This window comes from Notolepis coatsorum, assembly GCF_963971535.1.
Source record: "Notolepis coatsorum genome assembly, chromosome: 1".
NCBI classification, from domain to species: domain Eukaryota; kingdom Metazoa; phylum Chordata; class Actinopteri; order Aulopiformes; family Paralepididae; genus Notolepis; species Notolepis coatsorum.
The window spans coordinates 307,426,817-307,437,641 of record NC_140165.1 but is presented as its reverse complement, the minus strand read 5'-3'; positions in this window follow the sequence as shown (position 1 = coordinate 307,437,641).

Below are 10,825 nucleotides of genomic sequence, written 5' to 3'. Positions count from 1 at the left end.
CGGTGTCGCAGAGGAATTTGCAACCGGAGAGAGTGTCTCTAATGAAAAGCAGCCGGTTCGACACACCTGCGCTCACCGCTGCTACCGGGCGCAGGTGTCTGCGCTTATGCGTCATGACGAAAGTGCAAGGGGAACGGCATCTTGTCGCCCTCGCGCCGAAACATGCGTGGTAATAACACAGGCCTGCGGCAGCGCTGCTCCTGTTCTTCCTCGCCCCTCCCCCCTGCGGCGTGTAACCACGAGTCGAGGCTATTAGCCCTGGGGTAAAGTGTCGAGTGGCCAGGTAGAACCGATCTGCCTCCTCTGCCAGAGCACGGGGATCCACAATGTTTGTATTGGCCAGTGCCGTCTGTACCCGTGGCGGCATGTGCCTGAGGAACAGCTCTTTAAATAAAAAGTTCGGCTGCTCGGCGCCCAGCAGGTTCAGCATCATCTCCATATGCGCCGACGGCTTGCTGTCTCCCAAGCCACGTATATCCAGCAAGCGTCGGGCCCGCTCAGACGGTGACAACTCAAAAATCCTGAGTAGGTGCGTCTTAAACGCCTCATATTTATTCCGTGCAGGCGGAGCTGTTATGAAGCCTACCGTCCTCGCCGCTGTAGTGCTCCCGAGGCTCGAGACGACGTGGTAATATCGCGCGGCGTCGTCGTCAACCCCTTGTAGGGCGAACTGCGCCTCTGTTTGCGCGAACCACGCCGCCGCAGAATGCTCCCAAAACTCCGGCAATCGAATAATAACGGCATCGTTTGCCATGTTCGGTTCGGTCCCTGATACTTCAGCGAGACCAACGTCAGGGTCACCAGTGTAGTGCCGAGAGATGGGAGTCGGAGACGGTAGCTCGGTAGAGCGAACAGCTTTTATTCAGTACACAAATAACAACCAGCTACTGCTACGTTGCGTGCAGATGACTGACTCGTGGTGGCAGGCAGTGCCACCTCCTATAATGTTCGGGCGGAACTCTTGTTCCTAACAATAGTTCCGTGGGTGAATTATGTACAATTAACAATCACTACAATAGCACACTTTAAACTCAGTGAGCTCTCAAGGTGCTTCACCGCAGAAGTAAAACAAAATTAAGAATAGAATAAAAAGGTTTAAAACAAGAAAACATTCAAATGAATTGAAATAAAAAGATAAAAAAGGTTTAAAACATAAAATCATTTAAAATGAGAAAGAAAATATATAATAATAATAATAATAATAATAATAATAATAATAATAATAATAATAATAATAATAATAATAATAATAATAATAATAATAATAATAATAATAATAATAATAATAATAATAATAATAATAATAATAATAATAATAATAATAATAATAATAATAATAATAATAATAATAATAATAATAATAATAATAATAATAATAATAATAATAATAATAATAATAACAAAAAAAAAAAAAAAAAAAAAAAAAAAAAACATAATGAGCAGATTAAAAAACAGGCAGAGCAAAACAAATGGGGTTTAAGGCTGACCTTGAAGGCAGCAATGGAGACTGAGGCCTTGATGGATTACACAGGCGCGGCCCCAGTGCGGGAAAAAGCACGGTGCCCCATGGTCGACACTCGACAGCCTAGTGCGTGGGATGGCGAGGAGGTTTTGATATTTTAGCGAGTTATGAGTATTTTTGTCTGTGCAGCTCACTCACTCTCACTCAAGGCTAACTGGAGCAAGATGGCGGCGGTTCAGTGACGTCGCTCTCCATTGGCCGGCAGCGCGGGCAAGCTATCTAGTGTTCTATATATATCTATGGTTTTGACTGCCAGACCAGTAGTAAACAAACTAAACTCCAAGGTGACCCTCTCTTCCCAATCAATGAATGAATGAATAGTTTATTGCCGGGCTTTGTTTACAGATAAATCAAAAACACACGTGTGGACTTTCAAAGGGAAAGGAAAACAATCACAAATGTACAAATGTACATATACATGTAAGCTCACACACAAGATCCAAACTCAATGACCGAAAAAAAAGAATAGGCTGAAGCACTTTGCCTATCCTTTACAATTCTTAAAAACTAAATTTACTATAAGAATGAAAAACTTAAAATATGCCGCAAGATATAACTTAATTTTTTTCATTCTTTTTTAGGAAATGTAGGAAATGTAGGAAAAGTCACATTGGTCTACATCGTTTTTGGATTGGAATTTTGGAATCTATGGAACCCGTTCTAGTGACTGGCTGGTACTTAAGGTCCCCAGAGTTTGCTCTGAACATAAATCTCAAAATCTGCATTTTGTTATGATCTAGCTCATGGAATGAACTCCAACAGTCCTTAAAGCTTGAGATTATCCCCTCTGTTGCAGAGTTTAAATCCTTGATCTCCATCCTTTGTCAATCAAGTTGTACAAGTTTTAATTGATTTGTTATTCCTACTTTTGTCTCGCCTTGTTGTCTTATTGTTATGATTTGATATGCTTTTTTTTGGGTGCTTAACTCTGTATGTACATTCAACGTGACTGTAAATGAGGGAACCTCATTTATGAGTTTAAATAAAGGTTTGAAATTAAATGAAACTTGCCAACAAAATAGCCAGCATTAAACATGGTTGTCTATTTTGAAAAAAAAACAGCATACAGTACTGTAGTACTGTGTGCAAAATATACCCATAATTTGGCCCGGGATGGGGTTCTCTCATCTCTCTCATTGTTAAAGGCAATCATGAAGAAGATGAAGAAGAAGAAGAAGAAGAAAAATAAAAAGAAGAAGAAGAAGAAGAAGAAGAAGAAGAAGAAGAAGAAGAAGAAGAAGAAGAAGAAGAAGAAGAAGAAGAAGAAGAAGAAGAAGAAGAAGAAGAAGAAGAAGAAGAAGAAGAAGAAGAAGAAGAAGAAGAAGAAGAAGAAGAAGAAGAAGAAGAAGAAGAAGAAGAAGAAGAAGAAGAAGAAGAAGAAGAAGAAGAAGAAGAAGAAGAAGAAGAAGAAGAAGAAGAAGAAGTCTTAAACCCTGTGAGGCCCTCGGTTGCAAAATTACAACACCACTTTTAGCTTTTAGGCTTTTAGCTATATTTAAAACAAGTCTGTAAATGTTTATTCTAAATTTTTTTTTTTCTTTTTAACTTTTTTTTTTTTTTTTTTTAGCGTTTATCGCTTTCCTGGTCAAGCACGACCGACAGCTGCAGGGTGAAACGGGAGAGAGAGCAGGGGGAGACACTCGGCAAATGACGGCGGGTCCGGGAATTGAACTCGGAGTCAACCAGATCCGTGACGCAGCACGGAGTCCCGCGCGAGCGCGGTAACATGGTGTGCTACTGGAGCACCCTATTTTAAATCTTTTGAGCACAATTACATAGTCAATAGTCATTCAGCCTCACAATGCTATTGGATAATAAATGTGTTTATAGGTCCCACATTCTGGCCTCTGAAGTTGCTAATGTCAATTTAATTTGGGTTTTACAGGGATTGTGATGCAGATTAACACACACACACATGATGGAACCACTTTAGATTGACTATGGATTACTGTTTCTTTCAGGGGCATTCAATGGTAATTCATTGATACCCCCCCCCCCCCCCCTCCCTTACCACGAACACACACACACACACACACACACACACACACACACACACACACACACACACACACACACACACACACACACACACATACATACAATTTACACTATGCTGCTAGTAGTACTGTGAAAAGGGAGTCTGTATGATGAGTTTAAAATTCAACAAGTAGGCGTTTAAAAGGAGCTATCACAGTTATAAATGGTGCATTTATATACAGTAGCAGCTTTTATCCAAAGCGCTTTACAATTTTTTCCTCACAATCACATTCACACATTCACTCACACATTCACACCGACGGTGGAGGCAACCATGCAAGGTGCCAACCTGCCAGTAGGAGTTAGGGTGACCAGGTGTCCCCCTTTTGGTTGTACTGTCCCACCATTTGACCAAATGTCCCGCGTCCCTCATATTGAGAGGATGTCCCTCTTTTCGAAGCCAAAATAAACATGCGTCTAAAAGCCCCTCCCTACAGACAGTAAACGTAGCAACCCGCCTCTTGTCCACACACATTGCTCTGATTGGTTATAGTACTTTAGCGTGCTGCTTGCCTGCTTGTGCCGTGACTGAGACTGAGTCGTGACGCTACCTCATATCGCAAATCTGATTGGTAAAAAAAAACACAACAACATTACAAGCGAACTAGTTCAAGATGGAAAGCAGTAAAAAGAAACGGACCTGCAGTTACAACCAAGACTGGCAAACGACACATGACTGGGTGAGGCAGATGGCAGGCAATCCGCAGCAGGCTTTCTGTGTTTTGTGTCATAGTTCGTTTTCAATTGCGCATGGAGGAGAATACAACTTGAAGTGGACGTGAGTCTCACTTGAAAGTGGCTCACCAAAAAGAAACATCCAGATCTATGGATATGTTTCTTTTTAAACCAAACAATGATAGCCAGACGGACAAGGTCACTGCAGCTGAGATAACAAGTGTCTATCACACAGTACAACACTCCCATTCATACAGGTCAGCCGACTGTGGTAACCTTTAACCTTTGATTTAAATCTATTCGGTGAAGACCATGGCAGTTATTCTAATATAGAAACACAATTTATTTGTATTATTATTTTTGTATTATACTACACTGTTTTCCCTAGTTCTGTGTTAACAGGGAATATCAAACACAAGACATTCCTGTCAAGTGATGACGTTTGAATATTTAAAACAGATGTTAGGTGGTATTTAATTTGTATTTATTTTGATTTAACCTTTAACCTTTGATTTAAATCTATTCAGTGAAGACCATGGCAGTTATTCTAATAAAAAAATTTACATTATCTATCTGTCCCACTTTGTCCCACTTTGTCCCACCAAAATCGTACTGTTGTCCCACTTTGTCCCACCAAAATCTTACTGTTGTCCCACTTTTGGACTTTTTGCATCTGGTCACCCTAGTAGGAGTTAGATTATTTTGTGCCCTGTACTGTTGTAATTGTGTACGGACTGTCCTGCTCCACTAGGGGCAGGCTTTTCTCATTCACAGGATAGCAGCCATCTTTTCTACCGAATTTATCTGTAGGCTTACCTGTTGCACACTGTACAACTCCTGAGAGACTGGTAAGTTACTTATTAAGGCTATACAATAAATCTAATCATATTCACAATGACTCTCCTAAACCCGAGGGTAGAGTAACGATCACCAACAATCAGTGAAATTTGTTGACGTTATAGTTCATTCCGCATATGGTTGAGTTCTAGCTAGCTAGGTTAGCTAAAAAGGCTAGCTAAAATACCTGTTACTGTGGGGATGATAACGTCGCATGCGGTCTTGTTTAGTTAAAATGTACAGTAGTTGTGCACAAGTTTGCAACATCCTGGTCAAGTTCCTGGGTCAAGGCCACAAAGCATAGGCCAAAAAAACATTTGCCCTAAATGAAAGGCTGACATAATGGTCTTAAGGGGACAGTGATGCAACAAAAGCCTGCAGGGCTGTTTCCAGAGGAAGCTGATCAGGGAAACAGAGGACTATGGCAGCATGGCGGGTGATGGAGTCTAGGGGGCGACGTGTTAGCTGGTTGAAGGGTTTTCGTCAATAGGAAGAGCCTGAGGCGTACAGACAGAAGCTGGGGAGCGGCCTGGGGCTCCATTTCCTCATCAGACATGTTGTTGCTGTTGTTGTTGTTGTTGTTGTTGTTGTTGTTGTTGTTGTTGTGCGGTACTCCAGGTTCCCGAATGGCAGGGTCTCATTTGAGCCATCAAGTGTACCGTAGTCTGACAGGCATCTCAACAAACCAAAAAACAACCTGCTCTTTTTAATTAAAACAGGCCTAAGAGGCATGTCGGCGGGCCATTAGCCAGCCACACAGCTGAAAAAATAACAATAACAACGGCAAATCTAATATTTCACGGGCCAGTACCTTGGGTGTGCTGAATTAATTGCTTATTTGATATTGTCAAATGTGTACGTTTAATACCTTCATCCAGATGAATAATTCACCTAAGATTGATTTGACATGTAGGGAAATATAATGGAAATGTGTATGTAAATGTGTCAAAAGCATACATTGTTCATTCACAGCTAATAAATCATTAATAAATCCCTCATTGGATCATATTGTCCCTTTACACTCGATTCCTTTGATTCCTACTTAACAATTTTTTAAATTACTTATTTACTTTTTTATTCACATGTTTTTGTTTGTGTATTATTGCAGTATCTTAAATACTAAATACATACAAATTATATGTAATCCTATCTAATTGAATGTCGAACTGCTATGTTAGTATTCAGTGAACTTGTACTGAATGTGTGTGTTATATAAACATAATATATATATATGTATATATATAACTGTGAAGATTTACATATTCATACACTTGCCAGATCACTTGTCAGATCAACACAGGCAAATCAAATCCCATCATACAGTACTATACCTGGGATACCACCAAGTGAGCTTCAGACTTATTGGCCTTCATAACCATTATACTAGATCTAGACTAAGATCAGAACATTATTACATACTATACAATATTGTCTGGGCTCCATCCATCAGATGAGCTCATTATCCTCTATGGTTTCAGAAACCTACAAAGTATGGACTCATCACCAACTACATTTTCCAGACCAGTCTGAGGCTTAGATCAGTCTTAAACTACGTTTATGGTCCCTGTTATCATTTGTTTAAGTTGCCTATGCCTGTGGAATAAGAGTATTATATGGGTGAAATGGTTTAAATGATCCAGTCATATAATGGTTTGATCTTGTGAAGTAAAATGCAACAGTGAGGTAGAGCAGTCGTCTGGTAATCCAGAGGTTCCCGGTTCAATTCCCGCTCCTCCCGGGCAGCATGTCTTGAGCAAAACACTTAACCCCTAACTGCTCCCGATGAGCAGGTTGGCACCTTGCATGGTTGCCTCCCCCGTCGGTGTGTGATTGGGTAAAATGTGAGGAAAAAACACCCTTTGGATTTACATTTTACATTTACATTTAGTCATTTAGCTGACGCTTTTATCCAAAGCGACTTACAAGTTCTGTACGACAAGTCATCAGGAAGAGCACAACTCTATCAGCTGAGTAACAATGTTCATCAAAGTGTTGAGTGCTACAGTGTAATGTAGGTTCGTTTATTAGGACATGACAGTAAGGTTAGTTAGGGTTAGATTAAAAAATAAAAAATAAAAAGTTTATTTCAGATAATGGTTGAAGAAGTGCATCTTTAGTCGACGGCGAAATATTCGGCTGTCCTAACTGGAGTGGGCAGTTCATTCCACCATTGTGGGGCAAGGAGTGAGAAAAGGTGGCTTCTCCTTGATGTGCCTGTTTACAGGAAATCAAATCCTGGTTCACTTCAAATTTCCTCAAACTAAACAGTGATAAAACAGAGGTAGTCCTCATTGGCTCCAACTCCACACTCAGAGTCACCAAGCACCCCAGTTTCACCCTCACCATAGACAACTCATTGGTTTCCCCTTCCCCCCAGGTCAAGAGTCTGGGTGTCATCCTCGACAGCACCCTATCATTCCATTCCCACATCAATAACACCATCCAGTCCGCCTACTTCCACCTTCGCAACATCAACCGTCTCCACCCTTCACTCACTCCCAACAGCGCCGCAATCCTGGTCCACTCCCTTGTCACTTCCCGCTTGGATTATTGCAACTCCCTTCTCTTTGGTCTCCCCCACAAACTCCTCCATAAGCTCCAACTGGTCCAGAACGCTGCTGCCCGTATAATGACCAGAACCCCTGTCATCAGTCACATCACCCCCGTCCTACGCCAACTACACTGGCTTCCCATTAAACACCACATAGATTACAAGATCCTCCTCCATACATTCAAGGCCATCCACAATCTCGCCCCGCCATACCTGTCCGACCTCCTCCACATCAACATTCCCACCCGGTCCCTCAGGTCTGCCTCCTCCATCAACCTGACCGTCCCCCCAGCCCGTCTGTCCACCATGGGGTCAAGAGCCTTCAGCTGCTCTGCCCCCCGCCTCTGGAACTCACTCCCCCCGACATCAGGAACATTGACTCCATCATCCCATTTAAAACCCACCTCAAAACCCACCTGTTTAGGCAGGCGTATGTCTGATTACATTTTTTAAATGGATTGTGATTGTTAATGAACTGTTTTTTAATTGTTGTACGGCGACCTTGAGTGTCTTGAAAGGTGCCTTATAAATAAAATGCATTATTATTATTATTATGACCCTCCCGGAGCTCGGATAGGAGTGGGTCTGAGACGGCCAGAATATGCAGAGCGTAGGGGTCTTGAGGGTGTGTAGTTAGAGACCATTGACTGGAGGTAGGCGGGATCGGTTCCCTTTGCCGCACGGTATGCCAGGTCGAGGGCCTTGAAGCGGATTCGTGCAGCAATCGGGAGCCAGTGCAGGTCCCTAAGAAGTGGGGTGACATGGGCTGACTTCGGTAGGTTTGAGATCAGGCGGGACGCTGCGTTCTGAATGAGTTGAAGAGACTTGGTGGCAGTGGCCAGGATGTGATAAAAGAGATATGTAAATGCAGCCATTTACCATTTTACCATTTCAAATCTACCATTATTTGTCACTAACATGCAATGCATGCAATGAAATGTCATTGTTTTAATTTTCATAAGCATTAACTTAGCAACAACCTCATCACAATATGAAGCTAGAACCATGCAGACATCCACCAAGGCCTAACAACCATCCTACTCTGCCATTACGTTCGCATGCAACATTTGTCTGTGTAGATGACAGGAACAGGAGCTGCTGATATCTCTAGTCTCAACAGGCCCAAGCTATAAATCCATATATGGTGGCACTAATGGAAAGGTCACAGGGTCACCAAAATCAACAGCATTCTTCCTCTCGGGGTCATTAATGTGCACAGCAAATTGTATGGCAATCAGGCTATTACTTTTTTTTGGCTTAAGTCACTTTTTGAAGAAAATTATGTTTTTGCCTCTGGTAAAACTGCCTACATCCTTATTTGAAAAGATCATGATGTTCTTACCCAGTTGTGAAATGTTTAGTACATACTGTATCATATATTTGGTTCAGTTTATTCTGGAACTGGAAAATTATGACTTAAGGTACAGTATGACTTAAGCCGTTATTTTACGAAGGTGACGATATGGGATTGATTACAGAACCTCCTACCTGGCTCTGCCTCACCTTGGTGGAGGCACTAAAAGTGTCACTCTGTAACAAGTAAATGTTGTTTGTGTGACAACTAAATATTGTTAGTTTGTCAGCTGAGGCCATGCATAGTTAGCCTGAATGGTTAGTGAGGCAAACTTGTGGCCAGAGGATTCCTGGTTCCAACCTCCAGATCTGCTGAGACATTGAGTGGTGGGAAGCAGGAGAGAATCAATATCACCTCCGAATGTTGACGGCACTTAACCCAGACTGCTGCTGACTGGCCAATAGTGAGACACTTAACCCAGACTGCTGCTGACTGGCCAATGGTGAGACACTTAACCCAGACTGCTGCTGACTGGCCAATGGTGAGACACTTAACCCAGACTGCTTCTACAGTAACTGGCCAATAGTGAGGCACTTAACCCAGACTGCTTCTGACTGGCCAATAGTGAGCAGTGATGCCAGTAACTAGTTACTCTAATCTGATTACTTTTTCAGTAAATAGTAATCTAACTTACTTACTTTTTACAAGCCAGTAATCTGATTACAGTTACTTTTCCAAGTGGCTGTGCGTTACTATTTAGTTACGATATCATAATGCTGATGATAAGAGAGCCAGGGGTACAGCCATGTTTACGTTTATAGCTGATTTTAGAATGGCTTCAGCATGAAGTTAAATCAACTATCCAGTTTGTTTTATAGTGTCATTTGGCTACTTGAGAGAGAGTGAGAGAGTGAGAGTGAGAGTGAGAGAGAGAGATTCATGTTACGCGCGACTTGCGGAGTACGCACTGACGCGTTGTCTCAGAATGGATTTAGTAGAGAGAGAGAAAAAAAACTGTTGTCATTCTTATGTTGTGGCAGCAGCAGGGGACGACGACGACGACTTCGTAACCTAGTTACTTTCAAAGTAACTATGTTACTTTGATAATCAAGTAATCAGTAAAGTGACTAGATTACTTTTTAAAGGAGTAATCAGTAATCAGTAATCAGATAATTTTTACAAGTAATCTGTGGCATCACTGATAGTGAGACACTTAACCCAGACTGCTGCTGACTGGCCAATAGTGAGACACTTAACCAAGACTGCTGCTGACTGGCCAATAGTGAGACACTTAACCCAGACTGCTGCTGACTGGCCAATAGTGAGACACTTAACCCAGACTGCTGCTGACTAGCCAATAGTGAGACACTTAACCCAGACTGCTGCTGACTGGCCAATAGTGAGACACTTAACCCAGACTGCTGCTGACTGGCCAATAGTGAGACACTTAACCCAGACTGCTGCTGACTGGCCAATAGTGAGACACTTAACCCAGACTGCTGCTGACTGGCCAATAGTGAGACACTTAACCCAGACTGCTGCTGACTGGCCAATAGTGAGACACTTAACCCAGACTGCTGCTGACTGGCCAATGGTGAGACACTTAACCCAGACTGCTGCTGACTGGCCAATGGTGAGACACTTAACCCAGACTGCTGCTGACTGGCCAATAGTGAGACACTTAACCCAGACTGCTGCTGACTGGCCAATAGTGAGACACTTAACCCAGACTGCTGCTGACTGGCCAATAGTGAGACACTTAACCCAGACTGCTGCTGACTGGCCAATAGTGAGACACTTAACCCAGACTGCTGCTGACTGGCCAATAGTGAGACACTTAACCAAGACTGCTGCAAGCACATACATACATATATATTTATATAAGCAAATATATATTTTATCCAGCATA